The sequence below is a fragment of the Dipodomys spectabilis genome, unplaced genomic scaffold, assembly GCF_019054845.1.
Source record: "Dipodomys spectabilis isolate Male_0828 unplaced genomic scaffold, ASM1905484v1 ptg000140l, whole genome shotgun sequence".
Classification (NCBI taxonomy): Eukaryota; Metazoa; Chordata; class Mammalia; order Rodentia; family Heteromyidae; genus Dipodomys; species Dipodomys spectabilis.
In genome coordinates, this window is record NW_024870817.1 from 10,729,086 (window position 1) to 10,754,259 (window position 25,174).

At 42.9% G+C, this 25,174-nt stretch overlaps 1 long non-coding RNA gene and 1 pseudogene across 1 annotated transcript; one reads left to right on the plus strand and one right to left on the minus strand.

The window, feature by feature from the left end:
* LOC122117369 lies at positions 1–25,174 on the plus strand. The gene is made up of 4 exons (XR_006149127.1): positions 1–355; positions 11,802–11,914; positions 23,967–24,092; positions 25,065–25,174. It is a non-coding gene; the product is annotated as an uncharacterized LOC122117369 (long non-coding RNA).
* On the minus strand, positions 16,240–16,338 carry LOC122117392 (annotated as a pseudogene).

Sequence of the window (25,174 nt, forward strand, 5' to 3'; positions counted from 1 at the left end):
AGACAGCCAAGTCCCTCCTCCCCTCCCGCAGGCAGCCTGTGCCTTTTCTCCAAACCCAGACAAGCACTTTGAAAATTCTTTCAATGGATTTTTTTTCCTTGAAAGATCGTACTGGGGGAAAATGATACTTCTATTAGTTACATATTCTCCAATCCCACACTCGCACCCCCCTCGTGTTGAGATCGCTCCCCTAGGCAGGCTCAGGCGGGCGCGGAGAGGCGCGGAGTGACAAAGCCGCCGCCGCCGCCGCCGCCGTCACCGGAGTGGGAGTCGCTCTCGTCCGCCCACCCCTCGACTCTGGAAAGCGTAAAAGTTTGGCTCTGCTCGTGCGTCCCGAGCTCCATCACGCCCTCAGGTAAAGGGGGGAAGTCAGGGACCACGCTGTGTGGACAGAGGTAGGGCGCGTGGGTTTGTTGTTTTGCTTTTTAATTTATGTTTTAAATAGCACTCCTCACTGCGGAGCCCACCGGGGAGGGGTTCGGGAAGCACCGTGTGTGTAGGGGTACGCGTGACGCTTCTCGCACTCACTAGCGTGGACCCCACTCAGGAGTCGACCACCGTTTCGGGGCGAGCGCTGATCTTTCCAAGAGCCCGAACAGAGGTTTGCGAACGCCTTCCCCGTAGCCCCCTCCAAGCTCAAATAATGGAGAGGCTGTCAGCGCGCTCCGCTCCGCGTGCGGAGGCCCATTGTACGCGGGAGAGGGCTGGGAGGCGCCGGGGCGGCCGGGCGCCGGGCCCTCGCCCCGCAGCCCGGAGACACGCGCTCAAGTCCCTCTGGTCAGCCAAATGCAAAACGAACACGATTAAGATATACGAAAAAGGGAAGCAATATGAGAGAGAGAGAGAGAGAGAGAGAGAGAGAGAGAGAGAGAGAGAGAGAGCTGTGTGTATACAAATTCTAATTTTTCCCCCAGACGGGCAGAGGCAGGGAATCACGAGTAGAGGAAGCTGGCAGTAACGGGGGGAGGGAGGGAGAGAGAGAGAGAGAGAGAGAGAGAGAGAGAGAGAGAGAGAGAGAGAGAGAGAGAGAGAGAGAGAGAGAGAGAGAGAGAGAGGCAAGCGAGCCAGGGAAGGAGGGCCGCAGGACGCGGGGTCTGCCTGCCCGGTCACACACCCCCCTCCCGGACCCTGGACCGTGCGTCGTGGGCACCAGGAGCGAGATTCGGCCAAGTCCTGCCCTACCAGGCAAGTAAATGCAATGGCTATGGTTTCTTTTGAACTTGGGGTTGGTGATGCGGTCAGGCAGGAAGGCAATCTTAATTCCTCCGGCCTCCGCGAGCAGAAACTGGAATGCGGGCAGTCAGAGCGGGACAGGGAGAACTTTCCTGCTCCAAACCTGGTTTTGCCTGGCCCGGGTTCTGCCGCAGCTTGTCCTTGGAGGTGACGATCTTGCCAGCCCGGCACCACCCGTCCAAATTCAAAACAGGCTTCTCTCCCCCCTCCCACCTGCTACTGCCAAACTCCGCCCTCCCCCTCTGGCTGGAAATGGCTGCGGGGGTAGGGACCCGGGACTGCAGACCCTCAAGTTTAGCATCCGCGCGGCCTTTCCATGCCCACGCCGAGCCGGAGCTGCTTGTGGACCCGCTGGCCTGGTGCTCACACCTTGGATCGGTGCGGCCACAATTGGGCGAGCTCGGCGCAGCCGCCCACCTGCGGGTGCCGTTTGTAACGCGATCCCTTCTTGTAAGGCAATCGATGGCTGCCTGTTTGATGTGGGCGGTGGTGTCAGCAGATTAAAAGGGACATCAGCGGTTCTCCCATGCGGAGAACCCGCGGTGGCGGCGGAGAGGGAAGAGAGCGAGCGAGAGAGCGAGCGTCGGAATCCGCCGCTCCGCAGCAGAGCCCGACTCGAGGAGCTGCAGCGGGCGGGCTTGGGGGCGGGGAGAGGGTCGCCTCCCAGGGGTGGAGAACGTGTGTGTGTGTGTGTGTGTGTGTGTGTGTGTGTGTGTGTGAGAGAGAGAGAGAGAGAGAGAGAGAGAGAGAGAGAGAGAGAGAGAGAGAGAGAGAGAGAGAGACTCAATTAAAACCAACAAGAGCGCTTTACCCCCGGCGCTAGGCAGGGGCGCGCGTTTGCGTCAGAGGGCGCGCAGGGTGGGCTGGAGGGGCGAAGCGAGGGAAAGGGACGTTGGCGTGGGGGGGGGGGTGCGGACAACAGGGATCGCGTCCCCCAGGCTGGGTGGGCTCCCGAGTGAACCTGTCTTGCAAGGAAGCTCTGGCGCAGGGTCGGTCCTGAAAGACAAAAGTCTCAGCTGAGCCTCCCGGAAGGAGGTGGCGTCTACCCATCTGCACAGAAAGACCCTTCCCGCCCCCACCAAACCTCCAAAGTTGCAAAAAGGCCTTTGGCACCCGGCGTGACCCAAAGGGGGTGGGGTGGGGGAAGTCGATCTCCTGCGGCCCCTGGCGTTGCCAGTGAGGGGGAGATGGTAGAACTCCCCTGGAACCGCGGAGTGGGGGGTGGGCGCTGCTCAGAACGGCGGAAGTCCTCAGCTTCTCGGAGGGCGCAAGCGGCCAGCGCTCTTTCGGGGGACAAAGGTGTCTTTACGTTTGGGAGAAGGGCCAGGGTGAAATCGAGACTTTTCGAAGAAGGCCTGTTCTTCTGCAGGTCCTGGTCGACTCCAGCAGCCCTTAGGACTCAATTACTTGTCAGAACTTAGTGCTTTCAACACTGCTTCCACACGCTGCTGCAAGCACCCTTCTTGTGCTCAGTGCTCTGCTCCGGCAAAATGGTTTTGGTGGAAGGGCTGCGAGGTCAACTGAGGTTCTGGGGGATCCGTTCGCGGCTGAGGTTTGATGGTGATCCAACTTAGCATACTGGTCTTGAGTCCGGTGAACAACACCCACCCCCCCTGCCCCGCGCAAACCAAGAAGATGAAGCTATCTGTTGTTGGATAGGGTTCCTAATAGAAAAGTGAACATATTGTTCCAGGGGATCTGGGTCCCCAACTGTGGAAATCCGCAACATGTGTCCAGAGTTGCCCAGCTACAGAAGCAGAAAATGCTGCAGCCATTTCCATCCTTCTTCCACCCATCTTCTCTTCCCCACGGCTCTCTCTCTCCTCACCCAGGCCCTTCGCTCTAGGATCTCTACCCCTTCAAACTGAAATCAAGTCTAAGCATGGTTATTAGACTCAGACCCGTGTGGCCCTGCCTCACATCCGTCTGGCCTGAAAAAGGGCTCAGGCAGGCCGCAGCAGCCGGATGGGGTTCACTGGGGCAGGACTCTCTCCAAGCCCCACCCCTCAAAGTTAGACCGAAAGGTCTCCTGGCCTAGCCTCCAGGCCTCTTGTTCTGGAGTCTGGTCTCAGCCTTTCTGATTCCCACAGACTTGTTCAATGCACCGGAGGTTTCCAGTGTGGTTCTCTCCAAAGGCAGTAAGAAACCATGTTTGGCTTGGGGTGAGGAATTAGGTTGTAACCTCACAATACCCCTTGTGGGCTGCTAGCATCATGGCTGGGGTTAATCACTTTTTAAAAGCGCTGCCACACAACACTTGATCTCTCCTATTCCGACAGCCTGCAAATAGCTATGATCTGTTGGAAGAGGAGAGCAGCAGAGATCTGTAGCTAAACCATGCAGTACTGACTTGAGTTCCAGGCCTGAGTGTCTCGATATATTCAACCTCTCTAATTAATTAACATAGTCTCATCCATATCTTTAAGATGTCAGATATACCCTGAACCATTTTCCACTAATTCTTTGGCCTCCCTGAAATAGCTATTTTGCAATCTCAAAAAACAGCAGATCATTTAAAAAAAATTTTTTTGGTGAACTACACTGAACAGGGTAGCTTTATGCAAACATTTTCTAAATGTTCAGACCAGATAGGTATAGAAAATTCTCTTGTATATTTTTTCCTTATCCCTAAGTCGTTAAAAACAGAATTCTTCTGAGAGAGCCACAGTATAGAAATAACCCTGTTTTATCAAGCTCATCTGGAGTGATGAACATGCTTGCAACCATTGGAAGAAAGGTCAGTCTCTCTGATCTCGATGCAGACTGTTCCCAAAGAGCTTATTTTAAAAGTACCAAATCAATTAGTCTCCCTTGGCATGAGATTAAAGCCAGGAAGAATACAGTTGAAGAAGACGTATTTAAAATGGTCTCGCATGGATCTTTTGGAGGAAAGGGCAGAGGAATACCCACCTACTGTTTTGTGATTACTAAATGACAAAAACAAAACAAAAAGCCTCAATCTAGCTTAGAACACCACCCCCCATGATCTAACTCAGTCTGCTTTCTAGCCGACCAGCTGCAAAAAAGTTCTGCTTTTGTCAACATGAAAACCAGGGTGGAAAGGCCAGGTTAGGAGTCGGGTTTCTGTATGACTGTCTACTCTCAGCCTGCCTGTGAGGTTCAAGGGGCCAAGGACCTGGTAGGCTTACTATCACTTTGGTAGCCCAAGCATTTCTGCTTTGTCACCTTTGGGTTGAAAAGCTCAGCGATAAGTGCTTTACCTTAGTAAGTGGTTTAGTTTTCGATCTCAAACCAGCTACTTAAAAAAAAAAAAAAAAAAGCACGTGTTTTGGAAAAGAAAGATAAGGAGATCTCCCCTTATGTGCCTGTTAGGTGCCCAGGCGTAGTAACAACATGAAAGGAGATAGGAGAGCAATCAGTGACCTTGGGATGCAAATCAAGTCTTTTTTGGGGGAAGAAAAGTGACAATCATTTCTAGCACATCAGAAAAGTCAAAGCCAAATGTTTACTTTATTTCTGAAAATATTTCTGAAAAATCAAGTCTTAGCTATCTATATAAAAAGAAAGAACTGGAGACTTTTGTTACAAAACCTATTTTTTCTTTTCTTTATCCATGTCCAAATTACTGAAGAATAACTACATGACTGTTCTTTCCAGGGAAAATAGGTTGGTTTTGGATGAAAAGTCGAAGTTTTGAAATGATTTTGAAGGTTGTTAGAGTACCCTGACAACACAATCAACTGTACTATATAATCATTTCTCTTAATAGTTACCTGTCAGAGTAAGTGTTTCTTTTACTGCAGGATTAACCCATCCAGAGTATATCTGAGGTGGACATTTCACTAACTAAAGATTGCTTGAATATGTTTAAGTCTTTAATGCCATTTTCCTCACTGCTATGATATAAACTGGTGGAAGGATTGACTAGAAAACCCAGCAGAACTGCTGGTAACTTTAGCCATATCGCAACTGTATTTACCTAACAGAAAGTTGATTTAAATAGTCAATCTAACCTTTCTTCTAAACTGTCAGTAGAAAGATACGTTTATTACAGTGTGCTCTTATCATTGAGGAGAGTGTAGGTATAGTTTAAATGAATAAGAGAGCATAGTATACCACGGATGCAAACCACATGGAGCAGTAAATAATTATGCCCTGTGTTATAAGCTATGTGTATTTTATTTATCCATGTTAGAGGTGGAAAATCAATGTACTTCAATGTACTTCATCTGGGGGGAGTTAATAAAGTATTCCAAATGCATGATCTAACAAAACTCAGGGTAGTTCTATGTTTATTGTTAACCCCTTGCATGAAATCTTCTGAAGCTGAAAAGAGAAAGTAAAGGGCTTTTGTGTTAGTTGATCCTTGGCTATTCTAGGGCTCAGGTTGGTGTGAAAGGGATGAGGAGGTCACTTGAAATCTCCTTTTATCTACTCTTATTTTCTCTCTGGATCAGCAACTTTGAATAGACATCATCTAATCGCTGTTAATGGAAAGAAACTATGGGAGCAACAAAAATGCCTTTACTCCAGAAGTGTGAATACATGCGTGCGGACAGCTAACAGAGCTCGCATAGACTGCATCTCTGCACAGAAAAGCTTAGAGATTTTTCCGGGTGCCTAGCTGTATACACTCATATATTTCCCATATATTCTAGGATGGGAGGGTATATTATTTTGTACTTATGTGAAACTACATATCCACAGCCACATTTAGAGTTTCTATCAAGTTGAGGCATTACTTTTGGCAAATTATTCTTTCTGCTTTTTTTTAAATCCTAAAACTCTAGCCGTATTTAGGTTCTGAAAAAAAGCAAATAATTCAAAACACAGTGGACAGCCTTTTAGAGAAGTTATTTTATTTCCTTCTGTTTTCAACTGGAAGTCAAACTGATAGCATTTCTCTTCAGAGGATAGAGATGATGTGACAGGTAGGGAGTAGTAGGTTAAACTCAACCTTTACTTTTAATATTCCCCCAAGAACTGCTTAGAATTAAATTGGTTAAAGGACAATAAGTGAGTGGAAATCAAGAACCCAACATTAGACGATTAAAAATGTTTGTTTGTTTGTTTTTGCTATACATGCTGGTTTCCAAGTCTTTGAAGCAGAGTAAATGATTACAATTTGTTTTAAAGTGGAATTATTTTAGTAATTCTCGTCCGACTAAAAAAATCATTCATGTTGTCTTCTTTAGGTGTTACGTTTATTTCATAAAAGAAATGTGAGTGCTGAATATAAATAGCTATCTAGAAAAGGACATTTTGATGGGTAGGACTGAAAGTATTAAGTTTTACCTCCAAAGAAGAGCCTTCACACATTTTTTTTTTTCTAAGCAAAATTCACGTGGCTCTCAAAGCCTGGGACAGTTTGCTATAAATTCCTTTAAGGGAATACTGGGTTCCCAGGGCTACAAGTTCTCATCTCAACCTGTCAGCCCCTCTACTCCCAGACTCACATCCTAGAGACCCTTGGCTGTCAGGGCTGGGACCTTGAGACCGCTCTCCCTTCACCTCCCTCCATCAGCCTGCCAGAGTTCCAAAGTTAGAAGTTGGGTGGGGGAGGATTAACCCCTTTTTCACTCCCTCTCTTCTACCCTCAAATCCCAACTGTCAGATTTCCTGGTAAATAGGAGCATAGGAGCCACGCTGTCCAATAAAGAATAAATTAAGTAGAAGAACCCCAGCCGCTGGATATTTGGAAGCTTCAGTGGGGTGTCAAACCAGTGTTTAACACGTTATCCTCACTCACTGTGCAGAAAGCTTGGATCTGTTGGGATTAACTTTAGGAAGGAAGGAAAGGAAGGAAGGAAGGGTGGAAGGAAGGAAGGGAGGAAGGGAGGGAGGGAAGGGGGGAAGGAAAGAGCAGGAAGGGAGGGAAGGGGGATAAGGAAAGGAAAAAAAGAAAGAAAAAGAGAAATAAACAAAGAAAGTCACAGAGAAGCCCAGTTTCCAGAGGGAAGTGGCTTTATGCCATAGCCGCTGAAGGAACAGGCTCAGCTCCATGACCTTTCTATTCTTTTCTTTCCCGAGCCAGTCCAGGAAAGAGGTTCTCTCTTTCTACCAATCACTCAGAACTCTGCCAGCCTTGGCGGGTCTGGGACATTGAGGTGGTCCTGATTCAAAACTGGGTAAGAAGGTAAGGAGTGTGTTCAGAACTAGTGGTTTTCCTCTGTGATTTTCTTTTTTATTTTAATAAAGGTTCTGGTATCACAAATTGAGCACTTTCTCCTGGTTACTGCCCAGCTGGAGAAAGGAGAGTTTGTTCTGTTGCTGTTTAGCAGGCTGGACACTGACCTTGAAAGTTGAAGCCAGGTAGGACAGTCCCCAAATATCAGCTGTTTACTACCACCTGCTCCTTCAGTGTCTGGTCACAGTGGAGAGGGGCAAAAGGTGAGTCCCTTTGTGGCAAAGGCTTGTCCATGTAAATACAACACTGAATAAATTAACCTCAAACCAGCAAGTTGGGGTGTAGCAGTTTAGCAGGACTAATTGCAGACAATGTAGCTGAAATGACTTTTCCAATTAGCTGCTGGTTGGAGTTTAGTTGGAGGGACTGTCAGCTCCAACGATGGGTAATTGCTTTATTGCTCACAAAACTATCATCTATTTAGAACATATGTGCTAATTACTCTGGATGGGCGTCGAAAAAGAGACCATAAATCTAATAGCACTTTAAAAAGTCTATGGTGCTTGTAAGCACCATCCCCTACTACATTCTCTCCTGCCCAGGTTGGTGTGGTAGATGACAGTGTTTGAGGGAGGCAAAGGTTTGGCCTGTAGGAGCCAAGGGGACTCTCTGGTCACGCCCTGCGTGTGCAGGACCACAAGTGTCCTTTGCGTGCAGGGTGAGGGGTTAAGTCGCTGCCTACAAAAACCAGTTCTCTTTAGCCATGGACTTTTTTTTTTCCTTTTGCAAAAGATTACTTTAGAAATCTTTTAATTGGATTAGGTTGGAAAAATTAATCTTCTTTAGCCTTGGATAAATTTATTGTGGACACTGTCGGGAGGGAAACCCCTGTAATTACAGTAAGGGCCCAAGCCTCCTCCATTTACCCCCCCCCCCCCCTCCTCCGCGCTCTCGAGTCTTCCAACTGCGTGCACTCGCGGATATCTCCAGCCCTGGAGAGATCGAAGTGAGAAAGAGTGGAAAGACACGTCTGGTCTGGAGACCCAGGAGGTCCCAAGCAAACATTCTTTGTCCCTAGCTACACCTGAATTCTCGAACTCCAAATCGCCCAAGTTCATAGCACCTTGCCTTTATTCCTGAGAAGTTCTGGGGTTCTGGGTGTGTGTGTGTGGGGGGGGGGGGAAGAGGACGACGCTGCAGCGCTTGGAAGACGAAGTGGGGGTGTGTCAGGGCAAAGGGCTACGGGCGAAACTCCCTAAGTTTGTCCTGCACCTTCACCTCCTCCTGGGTGTCCAGCTGGGAGCCCTCATGGAGACACTGTCCAGTTTTCCGCGCAAAAACACACAGCTAGCTCTTGGCGTTTCCCCGATGTGCTCTGAGGTTGAGGTGGAAGAGCTTGGACCCACTGCACGTATCCTGGCTAGCGGCGACGTCCACGCCAGGCTGGCTTCCGCGCGCGCCTCGTCCCAGCGTAGCGGGGCGTCCGCAGCCGCTGCAAGCTGAGGGCTGGGCCCCGCCGGCCGCGCCTCGCAGCGGGAGATAATAACATCTGCCTGAAACGGGATCCCTACTTTTGCAGCTCAATTTAGCTGTTAATAGCAGTCCTCTGAGGTGTGGTTAATTGATGGGGGATAAAGGCGTAATGACTGGAAGGGGAGACGCCAATGATCCTTTAATATACTTTTAAAAGAACAACTACCCCCAAACACCCGAGAGTCATCTCTCGGTGGTGGCGGGTGCGTGCGTGCGTGTGCGTGTGTGTGTGTGCGTGTGTGTGTGTGTGTGTAGAAAAGAGCAGGGATTTCGAGGTGGTTAAAGCGCTCCGGTACTGTACGTACCTGGCGGCACCAGGGCTGGGCGAAGCCTGGGCTTGCAGGACCTCGGCGCTCGGCTGCCCCTTAGACGCGCAGGTTGGGCTGGTGGGGAGTTTTCGAGGTGCAGGGAGGGAAGAGAAGTCGGGTAACGGAGGCCTGAAAAGTGACCTGGTGACCTCCTGGTTGACTAGCGGGGAAGAAGCCAGAAGCCAGAAAGACGCACACGGCCACTGTGAACGGTTTTCCCTGGACCGGGATGGAGAGCGACACCCCGAAGCTTCTGCCTGCCCGCCTTCTCGGGCAGCAGCGGCCGATCTTTGAGCCTGGGCAAAACGGTCCAGGGATCGGGCTCCGCAGGACCCCAGGGGGTAGGTGGCTGGGTTCCGCTGTCCCGCCACCCGCGGAGGTGCCCTGGAGCCGGCGCCGAGAAGCGCGCGTCGGTATCTGAATGCGCGTGTGTGCGTGCGCGCGCCAGCCGCCCCCAGACGCAGAGCCCGAGCCCTGTAGCCCCGAGCACGTGGCAGTATTTAGGCCTGGTCTTACGGAGCACTGAGACTCTGGCGGGGTACTAGGATTTCCCTGCTTTAGAGATAGGTCCTATAAGTGGCGGCAGAGCTTCCCTAGCCACCAAGGCCTCAAGGCTTTCCGCTCCATCCTCAGTGCCTTCCCTTTCTAGTGCCTGATTTCGCTTAGGTTCACCACAGAAGCATAAGATGAAAAGGAAAACAAGAATGCGATCGCCCTGGCTACTTACGACGGGGAGCCTCCTTAGAGTATGGGAGATGATGTCCTTAGCAGGTTACAAAACAAACCCTCTTAAGAAGCCTTAATGATTCAGGTTTTAGCGCCCTATAAACGAGGGTGAGCGTGTGCGCGCCTGCAGTCTGAGAAGTGGAAGGAAAATTGACGCAAATCGCCGTCCATATTTTATTGCTCTGAGATGTCGCAGGTGTTCAGACTGCAGCTCAGCCATTGTCTACCTTCCTTCTGTAAGCACCCGACTCAGGGACGAAACCGTCTCAAGAAAAAGAATTTTCCTCAGCCATCCCATGGAAAAGTACATTCGCAGGGGGATAGGGAGGGAGCCGCTTCGAGGTCAACGATTTGAAGACAGACAGTCTGGAGTCCTAACTCGAAGGGGAATGCTTGTCTTGGTGCGGTTTCGCCCTTTTGTAGTCACTAACTTCACCCAGTGTGGATCTCAAGGAAATCAAGATTCACAGTTGAGCCCTATGAGCACCCTAATTTTGCTCTATGTGGATCTCAAGGAAATAAAAATTCACAGTGTAGCCCCCTCCCCCCCCCTTATCAGATTCCCTCTGTAGCACCAAGCAGGGCTGGGTGGTGAACTGGGCTCCAAAGTCCTGGGGCTATTTTTGGGATCCTCAGAGTTGGGGAGAAGGCCTCAGACTCAAATTCGTACCCTGGCTAGTGACTCCCAACTTAGTTCCTGGAGACAGTTCTCGGTCTTGGCTACCGATGCTTTGTTGGAGGCGCAAAAACTTTAGCCGCAGAGCGACCCTTGATCCCCCCTTGCCCCCTCAAGCCCTAGATCGGCGTGGCCCTCGACCCTGCTGATCCCCGGCACAGCCCTAGTCCCGGGTCCAGGCCCCATTTATGCTGTAGTCAAAGGCCTTTACTTCTCAGTCTCTCCTCACATCCCTCACCCCACAATAGTGCTTTATGGCTAAGTCTTTGTCCACTCTGTGACACCCAAGTAACTGTAGGGATGGGCACCCACCCATGGGCCCTTCCCTTCCTGTCTCGAGGCTCAGCCCTGCCCAGAGCAGCTCTTGGAAGAGCTGCCCACATCTGGGCCGGGAGAGAAGGGTTGTTGCTAGGGAACTGAACGCTAGTGCAGCACCAGGTGCTCAGAGGTGCCCAGGGCACTAGATCCGAGCTCAGCACGTCTTTGCGTGCCGATGCGGGGACGCCATGCAGTCACACTGAAGGCTACCATCCCTGGGAAGTCGTAGTGACAAAGCCCTTAAGCCTGCACGGAGTATAATGGTATAGTAAGGGTTTAAGAAGGACGCCTGGCCCGGCTAGGGCGCACCGCAGTGGTGGTGGTGGTGGTGGTGGTGGTGGAGGGTTCGCTCCCCAAACCCGACACGGGCTCCCTGGGTCGGCCAGGGCCATTTCTGTGTCTGGGAGTCATCGCTGCACATCGCTTAGGAATGGGCTGAAAAAAAGAGTGTCCCCCTGTCCAATATTGGTTTCTAGGTCCACCATCATCGACTAAAGCCACTTGTACGAGTCTGCCCCAATCAGGGTCTCGTCCAGTGCTTCCAGAACGCTGAGCCTGCGGCTGCGGGGCAATCGGCTCTATTTAGGGCAGCCAGGCTTCAGATGTTGAGTTGGGAGGGGTGAGAAAGCATGGCTCAGGAGAGATGGGTTAACGAATCTCAACTTGATTTTCTGTTTTAGGGAGAATCCTGGTTTAAAGAAGCTGGAAAGCCAGTGGAAGTTCACTTTGTAGCCTTTGATATTTGGAAAGCCTCTTTCTGCTTAGCAGAAACAGCACAGAAAATCTGCTGTGTAATTCATAACAATGATCTTGGGAGACCCTAACTCAAGAGTTTTCCCAGAGATTACTTTATAATCTCTCAATTTAGAGAGTTGGTATGTACTGAACCACCAATATACTGAAAAGTATCTTCCTTTAGACAGGGATTGAGGAACGGAAATACCACCACCTTCCAGCCAAACTGTTATGAGGACTGATTACAGTGAATTGACGCTCCAGATGTTGCATTAGAGACGCTGCAAGTGTGAGCAGGTACCGCGGAGAAGAGTGACATTGTTAACAAAAAGCATCTAATTAACAATGACTTCATTTGATTGGAAGGATGAAGAAGTCTTTTTAAATCAATCCAGATTTACTGGCCTAAGCTCAGCCAATTTATGAATATGGAACCCGACTGGGGTCTGCTTTCTTTCAAAGATGTCATCTTAGAGGTAATAGCATAGGTGAAGTCATTTGGTTACACTGTGGAAACTTTTATAGTGCCTTCCTTGGGAATTGAATTCAGTGCTTCTTCATTTTATTAGGAACAGACTGACTCCATCAACCGTGCTCTCCCTGTTTAGAGGCAGGACTGCTTGAAGCAATTAGGTTCACCAATTAGCATAGTTTTACTGACCCCAGCAGCAGCACCCCTCCTCAGATGATCCATTTCTTCAAAGTCAGGGGAAAGCTGGAGTCCAACATGCTCCCCAGGTGTGCAAGCTGGGGAACTGAGCCCACAAGCAGAATAGCAAGGCCATACAAAATGCTTCCAATACTCTTCAAATGTTATTTTCTTGGCAATTTTGGTGGGGTTTTTACCCTCTTTCTGATTCTGGATCCTATATCATCTAACTGTGAGCCTTAAAAAGCTTTCTGGTTTGGTTGTGTTTTGGCAGATTTTCTTTTAAGACAATGAATTGTCTTCCCTCTCTTCTGTCCGTCTGTGTGCTAATGATGCTGTGGAAAATGTTAAGGTCCTGAGAGAGAACTCATGGGCCCCTTGTAACCTTGTAGGTGACAAGGTAAGGGGCAAGTGTGTGTGTGTGTGTGTGTGTGTATACTCACTTGGTTCTCCAATGACAATTTCTGCACTCAGGAGACTGAGACAGATTGATCATGAGTATGAAGGCAACCTGGGCTACTTAGTGAGATCCTGACTCAAAAGCAAAGAATAAAAACCAAACAAACCACTGAAAATCTATGAAGAGAAGCAAACTGTGGATATGAATAAACAAATGATTTATTTTTTGAATTTTGAAGGTATATTTTAACAAAACACAGTACTGCAGCCCTTTTACTGTAAGCACAAGCAGTTGGTGGCCAACATCGTCAATAAAATAAAATGTCTGGAGCCCAACATAGACTAGGAAAGAAGAGGTTTTGCTCTTGCCACTGTCATGGGGAGAGAAGGGATTAAATTTACATGGCTATTGTCCTTGTCTCTTCTCTAAAAAAATATTTATCTGTAAGATTCCACTAGATTAAATTGCTGACAGTTCATCAGTAGCAGCAACAATGTAATTCCCCTAACCTTATTAAATCAATAAATACTAGATTCATGCATTGAATTAAAAATACATCAGCATGACCATGAATTTTGATCATTTGGTCACAGACCTAGGAATCAAAGATGTCACACAAAACTTTGCTAGTCAGCATTTATTTAACCTATTTTTTCTGTTTTGCATCTGTGAGAAAATATTCTGGGGTTTTAACATTTCAGGAACCGGTTTAGAGGGTGAACTATTTAAAGCAAGCAGTTATGACAAGTTTTATTTTTTGTTTGGTTAGTTCTTGAACATTGTTTTACTAATTCCTCAAATTTAACTATGAAGACAATGTCTACTAATTTTAATAGCTTTGACTTAACAGTTCTTTTCATTTAGTTTTTATACTAATGACAATATACTTCCACTTAGAATACAATAGTCAGACATATTCAGTGCAGAAACTTCCATAAAAGTGTAAGTAAACTTAGTTGTATCTGTTGTTTATTGGTGTTGCTGAGAACAGAACCCAAAGTTTAATGCTTGCTAAGCAATCATTTGACCATTGAGTTATATCCTAAGTACCTGCTTTGGGGTAAGTACAAATAAATATATTCAGTGTGAGTCTATTGCCATACATTGATTATAGCAGTTATGTAAAAATAAACCAAATTTATCTTTCATCACTGTGAACTGTATTATAAACAAAGGATTGCTTAATGTTTTAAAATAAGTCATTTGTAATCTGAGTTGTTTGTTGGAACTGATACCACAAGAAGCAATGAAAAGTTTCAAACCTTTTAATTTAATACAGCACTTAGGAAATTACATAATAACCTGGACTGTTACATTGGATGTATGAAAAGATACCTCAAATATGGTTTATGAGGAATTGTGCAGTTAAACTGTGTTTTAGTAAGTCAATTTACAGTTAGTCCCTACTGAAAACAGGAACATATATTAATCCCTACAAGCTGCGTAGAAAAAAGTACTGTTAATCTAGCCAGATATTTGACCATACTCATCAACAGTGGTAATTATTTAAAAATTATGCATCCCCTATTGATGTCAGCCAGCATATTTGGTACTGAGTTCTGAAGATACAGTCATTGGTCCTTGGGTTTGCCACACTGTGGAAGAAAAATCTTTATTTGATGAAATAGGCAATCAACTGAAATCTATCCTCTTTAAATAAACTGATTCTTCAGTATTTTCCCAGTGTTGGTATAAGTTGTTGTCTCTGATGTCCCCCAGGGCTCTTTCCTCTGCTCTCTGATTTGGTGTATAAAAGCAGCTCTGAATGATGGATTACTGTGTCATTGCAGCTACCGAAGGATTAATTTGTTTCATTGATTTCTCTTTAGGCAGATTGCCAGAATTTGCTGCTTCCCACCTTTCCCCAAGACTTGTAGAAGTAATAGACAGTAATAGCCTAAGACAAATCAGCTCCTTCTTATAAAAATAGAAGGAGAAAACTAAGAGTCCTAGGAAAGATCTGGCAAACATTTTACTGGCCATGCTGGGGAGAACAATTAATTATTTGCTTTGGAAATAACTTAATTGAAAAATTTCTGGAATTGATGCTTTTCAATACAGCATGTTAATTGATATGTACATACACACCATAAATGTGATTCCTAATTTCTAATAGACCTATTCAACAAAGAAAAAAGATACACATCACCCATGTGATTGGCATGTCATTTTCTTTCTATGCCAGATTTTGGAATCAACATGTCATACAAGTTCAAATCCGTTTACCTGCTAGTCTTTATAGGATTAGCTCACACAAAGAATTTGTAGAAAATTTGGGCAATGTGTAAGAGTACCACAATGAAATATAATTGTCTCAAAATAATTGTCTGAAAATAGCAAATAGTTTCATACAATAACATTTTCTGATTTAAAAAATAGTAGTTGACCATAAGAGAGAAATTGAAAAGTTTAAAATGATATTTTGTGTGTTTTCTCTAAATTACTTTCCTCTAAGCAATTAATATAATGTGATTAAAGTTATTATCAAAGCCATTTATACCAACTATGGTGTCTTAACAATATACTTTAATCATTCTACTTCTGGAGAAATTAGATTTCTTATTTTTATTCATATAAAGTGATGAATAAGCATTTAAAATAAATCTTCCATCATTTCAATGGTTTTCATCTTACAATGTATTATTAAGAAAGAAATGACTTGAACTGAAGTGAAGACTGTTTTCAAAGACTCTTTATATTGATTGCCAACTTGTTTTCTGAAAAGGTTCTACTGATTTAAACCAATAGTTCAAAAACTGAATTCTCCGTAGAAGCGGCATTCTAATTTGTTACATGAGCAAAGAAAGCAGAACAGCATTCTTTTCCTTGTGTTCTGAAAGCAATGGAGCATTTTGCATGTACTTAGTCTCTCAGAAGCACTTTCCCAACTGCAGATGTGAAATAGGCTGGTTATACAAATCTATTTATTTCCCTTCTGTAGTGCTGAAAATTATATTGATTTAATGATCTCAAGTTGTACTTTTTATGCAATTAGTTGTGTAGTAAAAACTAATATTGTCATGTGTTAATGTCCCCCCCCTCCACATTGTGCTATGATTGTAGTCCATGCAATATCAGCAAGTTGATGCTTTCCCTGTGCTTTGCTGAAAGGAAAAAGGAACATCTGTTTCCATTCTATATCTGCATCATAATGATAACAATTAAATAGCTATTATGGTGTAGAATACCGTAAATATATTTTGCTGAATGACCTATACTTCCTTTTCGGAAAATTTTAGAGATAGGATGGATTTTTACAGGTAGTTTTTATGTAGAAGTTTAGAGAGGCCTTTGCTTACTTAGATAAATTATCACAGTTCTTATTTTTCTTAGTAAAAACAAACAAACAACCTGATGATTGGATACTTGGCTTTCAGATGTGCTTTTTTCTTTCATCCTTTTCTTTCCTTCTTTCCTTCTTCTTTCTCTCTTTCTTTCTCTCTCTTTCTTTCTTTTCTTCCTTTCTCCTTCCCTCCTTCCTTCCTTCCTTCTTTCCTTCCTTCCTTCTTTCCTTCTTTTTTTCTTTATTCCCTGCCTTCCTGCCTTTTTCTCTCTCTGTTCTTCTTTCTTTCTCCCAATATGGAACACATCATGAATTTGCATTTCATTCTTGTGCTGGGCCCACGCTAATCTTCTCTGTATCATTGATTACCTAAGCGAGCATGTGACTCTTGAATATATTTCTCTTAGGAATATCTTTTGATTATAAATTTTGGGGCTTCTCTCAATATTCTTAAATGGGCTTATCGAGTTACTAATCAAACAGTTCATTTTGTGTTGTGTGCCCTTCGGGTACTTTTTATATTTTACTAAGTTGGAAGACTGCAAATAGTTATAGTATATTCCCCCCTCCCCACTTTTTTTTTCTTTATTAGAGGACATAGATAGAGATCTTTGCCTCTACTTTTAATGTGGTGCTGTGGCACATGGTAAGCACATGCTTTACCACAGGGCTGCATCTCCAGTCCCAATATTTACCATTTCAAGCTCAGCAGGAGCATTTTTGAAACTACAAATAACCATTTCCTCTGGTCTTTAAAGCTCTGGAGAAATATTTTCACTTGTTTTAGATTTTGGTAAAAAAAAATGTTTTGTGGTCACATAGAAATGATTAGACAAAGTTTCAAATGTAAAAGTGATTATATAAGGGAGAAAAACGAACACATATCCCAAACTCAGTTTGAGGAATGAAAGATTGCCAGAGCAATGAAAGCCCTTTCCTTATGGCTTTTGAGAAATAACCATCATTCTGCATGTGATGCTGATCATCCCTTTTGCCTTGTTGGCGGTCTATAAATTGGAGCTAATTGCTTGTCCAGAGAGAATTTTAGGCTGTTGGAGCTCAGAGTGTTACTAGAATCTTTCTAGTCTTGTCCCCTGAGACAGAGCACTTTTCTCTGCTTTACCATCCTTGGCTGTGAAGTTTCCCTCGGACGTATTTCTTTCTAGGATTTTAAAAATTCATTACCTATTGTTTTCTGTGAAGCAAAGTGAAAACAAAACTAAAGATAGAGAGCGAGAGCTAAGGAGGCTAAGAAATTTCGCCAGTACTCTATACTAAGTCAGGGGACAGAGAATAAAACTAATTTCTCCAAGCTTCTGTTTAGATGCTCTTTCCAGATTTCACATTGCCTTGTGTTGGGGTTTATTTGAAGAAGACAGTAGGCAGAGCAAAAAAGGGAGGTAGGGAAGAGGAGAACACACACACACACACACACACACACACACACACACACACACACACACACACATTTTTAATGTACTTTAAACTACAGTCACATCACAAATGACTTTCTATTTGAAAATGAACTTATTTCTTGTTTCTGTGTAGTGGCCACATACTAGAATTCTAAAGTGAAAACGGCACAATTTGAATGAATCTACAAATATGCTTTTAAATTCTCTTTAGAGGAAAAACCTCATTCTAAAAGCAGCAACTTAGAATTATGTGCAGGCTCTTCCTTGTTCAGGTTCTTACTCAACAATTTTAATTCATTCTTAGTTGAAATGACTAAGCCTGTGTCAGGATATTCACATGCTGCCTCTCCTATGAAAAACAGTAATGCAACTGGAGGCTAGAGTTAGAGAATCTTGTTTTAAACCATTTTTTTCTAAGTCTGTTGCTTCAAAATCAAACATTGAATTAATAGAATATTGGCATCCTTTTATAAATATATACTTGGAAACTTACACTAGTAATCACATCCTTTAGGGATAAAACTACTAATAGCAGCTTTGTCATTGTTATAACTATTTTAGAAATAGTTGTGTGTTTTTCTTTTTCCTTTCCCTCCCTCCTTCTCTCCCTCCCTCTCTCCCTCCCTCCATTCTTCTCTTTCTTTCCTTCTGTCCTGCTCTCCTCTCTTTCCCTCCCTCCCTCCCTCCCTCTCTTCCTTCCTTCCTTCCTTCCTTCCTTCCTTCCTTCCTTCCTTCCTTCCTTCCTTCCTTTCTTCCTCCCTCCCTCCCTCCCTCCCTCCCTCCCCCTTCCTTCCTTCCTTCCTTCCTTCCTTCCTTCCTTCCTTCCTTCCTTCCTTCCTTCCTTCCTTCCTTCCTTCCTTCCTTCCTTTCTTCCTTCCTGTTTTCTTTTCTTTCTGTCCTGGGGCTTGTACTTAGGGCCTAGGCATGGTCCTTGAGCTATTTTACTATTTTACTTGTAGCTAGTGCCCTACCACTTGAAACACAGCTCCAGTTCTGGCTTTTATTTGGTGGTTAAGTGAAGATCAGGGACTTTCATGTCCATGCTGCCTTTGAACCTCAATCCTCAGATCTCAGCCTCCTGTGAAGCTGAGTAGTTTTGGGATTGCAGCTATGAGCCACCAGCACCTCATGATAATTGTGTTTCAATAAGCAAATTAATAAGTATATTTATCTTTGAATAATTTTGGTCTGGTTATCTTATGACTACAGCATCTTCTAGTAGAAAAATTTCCCTAGGAATTAGACTGAGGAGAAAAGAACTAACATAGATATCAGCATTTAGTACTCCTTTATTAACTGTTGTTTTGATCACACTAAATATGATTTCTTTCATTTCTCTCTGAAGTTTTTTTTCGGGGGGTGGTTTATGTGTATGAGAGTATTTTCAAAAGCAGTTGTTTTATTGAATTGCTATTTGTGGTGAATACATTGTAAGGAATTTTCCACACTAGCTCATCTAACAGGTAGATAAAACTTAAGAATTAAGTGTTCCCCCATATGTACATAATCCTGGGAGTTCAGATGGGAATTCTACCGTTTTCCATTGCCACAGCCAGTACAGTTTGTAAGCTGTGATGTAAGGCTTTGTCTTTAGATTTGACTGTTGTAAGATTTCCTCCATAACTTGTTTTGAAATTTCAGCTCTCTGGAAAGTTTTCCTTATTTGATTCTTAGGAAAATTATATTACTTTTGTCTTAGGGCTCTTGGATTAGAGATAGTCAACACATTTGAGGAGTTTTTATTGTGTTTAAGGCCTGTGGTATGGTCAAAACAGTCCTTGCTTTCAGGAATATGATAATTGATCTTGTCTTGTACCAAAAATTTAAGATTATTTAAGATTTTGGGGGCTACCAAAGGTATACTATTTGTGATATTGAGTAAAAACAGCATGATGGCACTTGGTAACTTCAAATCAATTTTTATGTTAAATTTATTGTTTAAATTAAATGTCAATTAAAAATTTTCTGCAAATAACAATTGTTATTTATAATAATATTTCCAGAAAAGAGCCATTTGTGTTGCTAAATTTATCAAGGAGCAAATTCATTTTTCAAAACACAAGAAGCTAAAACTCTCTGAGTTCAAGTTACCTCTATACTAAACATGAAGGCAAAACACATTTCTTAAATAATTTCTTAAAACCACGTTTGATCTTGACTATGCATTAATGTGTGTGTGTGTGTGTGTGTGTGTGTGCGCACGCACGCACGCACGTATGTGTTATGGTAGTACTGGTACTTTGAGCTCAGGGCCTTCTACTTACTAGGCAAATGTTCTACCACTTGGGCAGTATTTCTAGCTCTTTTTTACTGTAATTATTTTTCAGATAGGGCCTCATATATATATATATATATATATATATATATATATATATATATATATATATATATATATATATATATATATATATTAAGCCTGGAGATTGGTCTTAAACCAAAACCATCCTATATTGCTCCTGTTAGCTCCCATCACGGGCACATACTGTCATGCCAATCTTACTGATTGAAATGGAGTCTTGCTAATTTTTGCTCAGGCTGGCCTTGAGCTAAAATCCTCTTGAACATTACCTCTGGAAAAACTAGGTTTACAGGCACGAACCACTTAGCTGACTCATATATTAGCTTTGATGCTAGTATTGGACTTACTATAGCATGGAACATTTTTTTGTTTGTTTTTATTATCTTCAAATAGATGTACAGTGCATCTTGATCAAAGTCACCCTTCCATTGTTCTTCTCCATTCCTACCCAACCCTTCCCCCAACAATTGTTTCCTACTTCTATTTTCACAAGTGTACGTTGAGTATTCTGACTCTATTTGCTGACTCTTCTTTATCTACTCACCTCCCATTAGACTCTCATTCATGATATGTTTCAGCTTACTGATTTTTTTTTTTTGTCAATTGTGGGGCCTGAACTCTGGGCCTGGGCACTGTCCCAGAGCTCCTCAGCTCAAAGCTAGTGCTCTACCACTTGAGCCACAGTGCCACTTCCAGTTTTCTGGTGGTTAATTGGATAAGAGTCTCATAGACTTTCCTGCCTGGCTTTGAACGGTGATCCTCAGATCTCAGCCTCCTGAGTAGCTACGATTACTGGTGTGAGCCACTGGAGTCCAGCTTCCAACAAGTCTGACCAGTACAAATAGCTATTTTAGATAAACAATTGTAGCTGTATCAGATACTGTTGTTGCTCACACCTGTAATCTTCTACTCAGGAGACTGAGCTGTAGAGGATGGTGACTTTTGAGCAGCCCAGGCAGCAAAGTCCACTAGATTCTATCTCCAAAATAACCACCAAAAAAGCTGGACTGTAGGTAAGGCTCAAGTTGTAGAGCATAATTGGAAAAAACATGAGGCCCTGAGTTCAAACCCTAGTACTGAACAAAACATTGCAGTCTTTCTGTCCTGAGTAATGTCTTTTTTTCTATTTTTTGATATGTAGATGTAGGCATAAATTTCAGTTTATAAGTATTTCAATAAGCAGTGGAAGTATAACTTGTGCCTTATGTGTTTGCATGATACATAACAAGATCTTTCTGAAGTTTGGTAATCTACTAAGTTTTAAGTATTAGACATTTCCCTAAGTATTTGAATTCCAAAATAAGCTTTTTCTACTCTAGTCATTATTATATTTATTTTTCTACTACTACTAAAATTATAATTATTACAATTGTTGTATTTGTCACAGTGTCCCTGTTTCACAGTGCTAGGGGCTGAGGTCTGAGCTTTGCACATGCTAAGCAGATCCACTCACATTGAGCTATACTCCTAGCATCATTAACTTTGGAGACATAATTTAAAATATGTGTAAAGTAGTACCTGGCAGAAGGTTACATAGGATTTAAGCTCACAGGTAGTGTTATGAGATCCATTATAAACTGAAAAGTTAGCTTGGTGACACTAGAGCAGAAGAACCATTGTGGAATATTGAATACCAATTACAGAGCCCAAAGCCACAAAGATCCTGTTTGTATTTCAGTTCCAGCATTAAGGAACTGAAATTCAAAAATTTAAAAACTCTGAATGTCCTGCCTACTTTTTGGCAAGAAAGTAGATGAAATCTAGTTGTATGTACATATGTATATACATACATACATACATACATACATTACATACATAATACATAATATGTGCATGTATCACAGATGCTTGTGACCCAGACTTCTGCTATTACATGAACTTGACTATTTTACCTAAGAGATGTGTAAACAGTGAAACCCTATAATCATTACTGAATACTAAACACTAATATATTATTTTAGCCCATTAATGTAAGATGTACAATTATCATTTTAGCGATGAAGAATTATTTTGGCAGTACTGGGATTTGAACTCAAGGTCTTAGGCAAGCACTCTACTACTTGAGCCACATTCCTCTCCTTTACTAATAAAGAAATTGAGGCTTAACTATGATTAATTAATTTATCTAAGTCATGTTGCTAATAGGTGACAGATAAAAAGTAGGGTTGGAGTAGGTGATACTCTAGAGACTCTTTCTCTTTCTTTTCCCTCTCTCTCTTTCTCTTACTCTCTCTTCCCTCCATTCCTGGGTCTTGAAATTAGTGACTTGCATTATTATAGCATTTTTGCTGTACTTCCACTTGAGAGACTGGTTAATTTGAATTGTAATCTCACATACTTTTCTGCATAGGTAACTTGGAGCCATAATCTCTTAGGTCTCAACCTTCTGAGTCATTAGGATTATAGGTATTAGCCACCAGTCCCTGACATTGTCTTTCCTTTTTCTTTTCTTTCTTTTCTTTTCTTTTCTCTTTTGTCTGTCATGGGGCTTGAACTTGGGGCACTGTCCCTGAGCTCTTTTTGCTCAAGGCTAGTGCTCTACCATGCTGAGCCACAGCAACACTTCTGGTTTTCTGGTAGTTAGTTAGAAGTAAGAGTCTCATGGACTTTCCTGCTAGGTCTGGCTTTGAACTGGGATTCTCAAATCTCAGCCTCCTGAATAGCTAGGATTATAGGTGTGAGCCACCTGTACCTGACTTATCTCTTCTTATTGAGACTAGTTATCAACAGAATGAAATATGGCCAGTATCAAAATGTGTGGAATCATCGTAGTTGGAGGTATGATGAAGATGGAATTTCCATATGCATGCATTTGGGACAAGAGGATATTGTGGAGGTAGCTAGAACATGGGTGGGGTGGGGAAGCAGAGAAATGTTTTTGGGGATAATTACATTGTCGAGGAATTCTATCTCAGAACCTTTAAAAGGATTAATGCTAGATTTAATTATTGAACTTCAAGAAACTGCTAGATTTATTTTTAGTTTGCTCAGTAGGATATTTGGAAAATTTTAGCAGTAAGATAAATATAATCTGCAAGCTTCCTTCTAAGAGTTAGTCACTACTAATATGTTGGCACCTTGAAATAATTTCTATCATGTTCCTGTTTGGCTTTTTTCCCCCCTGGTTGAGGGCTTGAACTTAGTGCCTGGGTGTTGTCTCTGAGCCTCTTTGTGCTTAGGCTAGTGCTCTATAACTTGAGCCACAACACCACTTCTAGCTTTTTCAGAGTAGTTTATTGGAGATAAAAGTCTCATGGACTTTCCTGCCCTGGTTGGCTTTGAACTGCGATCCTTAGATCTCAGCCTCTTAAGTAGTTAGGATTACAGGCGTGAGCTACTGATACCCTGCCTGTTACATTTTTTTATTGAGTAAATATCACATCAACAGCTTTCTAAAAAGAGAGTCTATATATTCTCTATGTGTCTAAATTCAAGATCCATTAGATAAAGACCTAAGGATCACTGATGGTGAGTTGGGTCACCATATTTCTATATACCATCAGGTTACGCCATCCTTGTCTTACACGATTTGGAGTTCTTTGCTGTCAGCCTTCTCCTTACTTTTATGTTTATGTGGTACTGAGGAATCAAACCCAGGGCTTCATACATGCTAGGTAAGCACTCTAACACTAAGCCACATTCCCAGCCCCCTCATGCCCCTTTCATCTTATCTTTATACACCAACAAAAATATTACCCTTCTCTGATTTTCTCTCTTTCCGTCAGCAAGTCTTTCTTTAGTAGTCATCTTAAATGACATTTCTTCTGTGATGCATATTGTAGTTGTCGTCTTTTTCTTTCTTACTATACTATTATGTAAGGTACTGGGGGAAGTTGGAAACCAAGCTGAGGAGGACCTTTAGATCATTGTAGCCTAGTAGAGGACTCCCAGTTTTAGTGAGATGGTAGAGGATAGTGGTAAGAAATATAATGAAGAATTGGTTGCTAAAAGAGTAAAGAATATCTGGGTACCTGTGGCTTACACCCATAATCCTAGCTATTCAAGAGCCTGAGATCTGAGGATTGCAGTTCAAAGCCAGCCCAGGCAGGAAAGTCTGTGAGATTCTTATCTTCACTAAACTACAAAAAAGCTGGAAATGGAGCTCCATTTGTGTCAGAGTGCTATCTTGAGCAAAAGAAGCTCAGGGACAGAGCCTAAGTCCTACATTCAAGCCCCAGGATCAGCATGGGGGGGGGGGGAAGGAAAGAGAGAGAGGGCGCCTGAGTGAATCATTAAAATGTAATTCTGACTGAAAAGGGTTGTGCAGTGCTATAAAGCTAATGAAGGTCATTTTTTTTTACAGGTGGCAATGGAGTTGTATTGCAGGTAGTGGCTGATGTCTTCTCTCAGTAGTTCTGTTGAAACTTGTTGCTCTCTACCTGCAAGAGAAACCCTGAAATCTCACCTCTGTGGTTGCTGCTGTGTCCTGGTATGATGCTGTGCTATTCTGCTGCCTTCCCCTTGTGCTAGCACGGAGCTGGGTTAGAATTTAGTTGTTTGTTCTTGGAAACAACTGTGGAGAACTGAGAGGAAAGTGTTTTGGTAATAATCATATTGAGGTTTCTTTGACATTGTGGATTATATCTTGTTATTTTTGTATCGGTTACAGTGCAGGTCTAAAGAGTGATTTGCTCACTATAGGCCATTAACATTGTCATTTTATTTGAATAGTACCTGTTGTTAACAGTTGCTTATTGATTTTTCACAGGTTTTAGCCTAATTTATTATTGTCTGAGGTAATGAAGAGGCACATAACATTAATTTTACTTATAAGTAGCGTGTTTCACAGATATGCACTCTTGGGAAAGAGATAAAACTAGGACATGATAAACCTCTATTTCAAGATTTGGTATAAGTATTTTATCATGAAACCACTGCATTAACAAGAATGAACAATGGTGCTAGTAATGAAAGTATTTTTTTCTTCATAAATAGTGGGAGTATTTTTCAGAAATCTGGGAAATGTCAAAGTAATTTTGGCTGTAGTCATACTGCATTTAATGCTATTGAGAATATTGCTAACATTAACAAAAATATTCTGTAATTTCCTCAGTTATTGCTACTGGTGATGAGGGATGTAAAGTTGGCATGCTTTCATATTTTGAGCATTATCATTATACACTTCTGATTTTACATGTCAGAAATAATCTTTATTTTGTTGAGACAGCTGAGAACATTTTTGTTAGGGAATAGAGGTCAGGAGATGATTATTTATATTAATGCTATTTAGGAAATAATGAATTTATTAAATTAAATGCATGTATAATTTTTATGATTTCATAGTTTTTATACATTTCTGTGAATATTTAGTTATCAGAATTTAGTGGTTTGGGACCAAGGACAGATTTTGTTCCTATATTGATAATCTTATTTCATTATTTTTTTTTATGACCACTGGTAGCACTCATCTTGCAGATGGAGTTGAGCTTGAATTATTGTTAATCAAGGAATATTGGGAAGATAACTGGCCATGTCGGCAAGGCCATTCTCCCTGTGGAAAACAACTGGGCA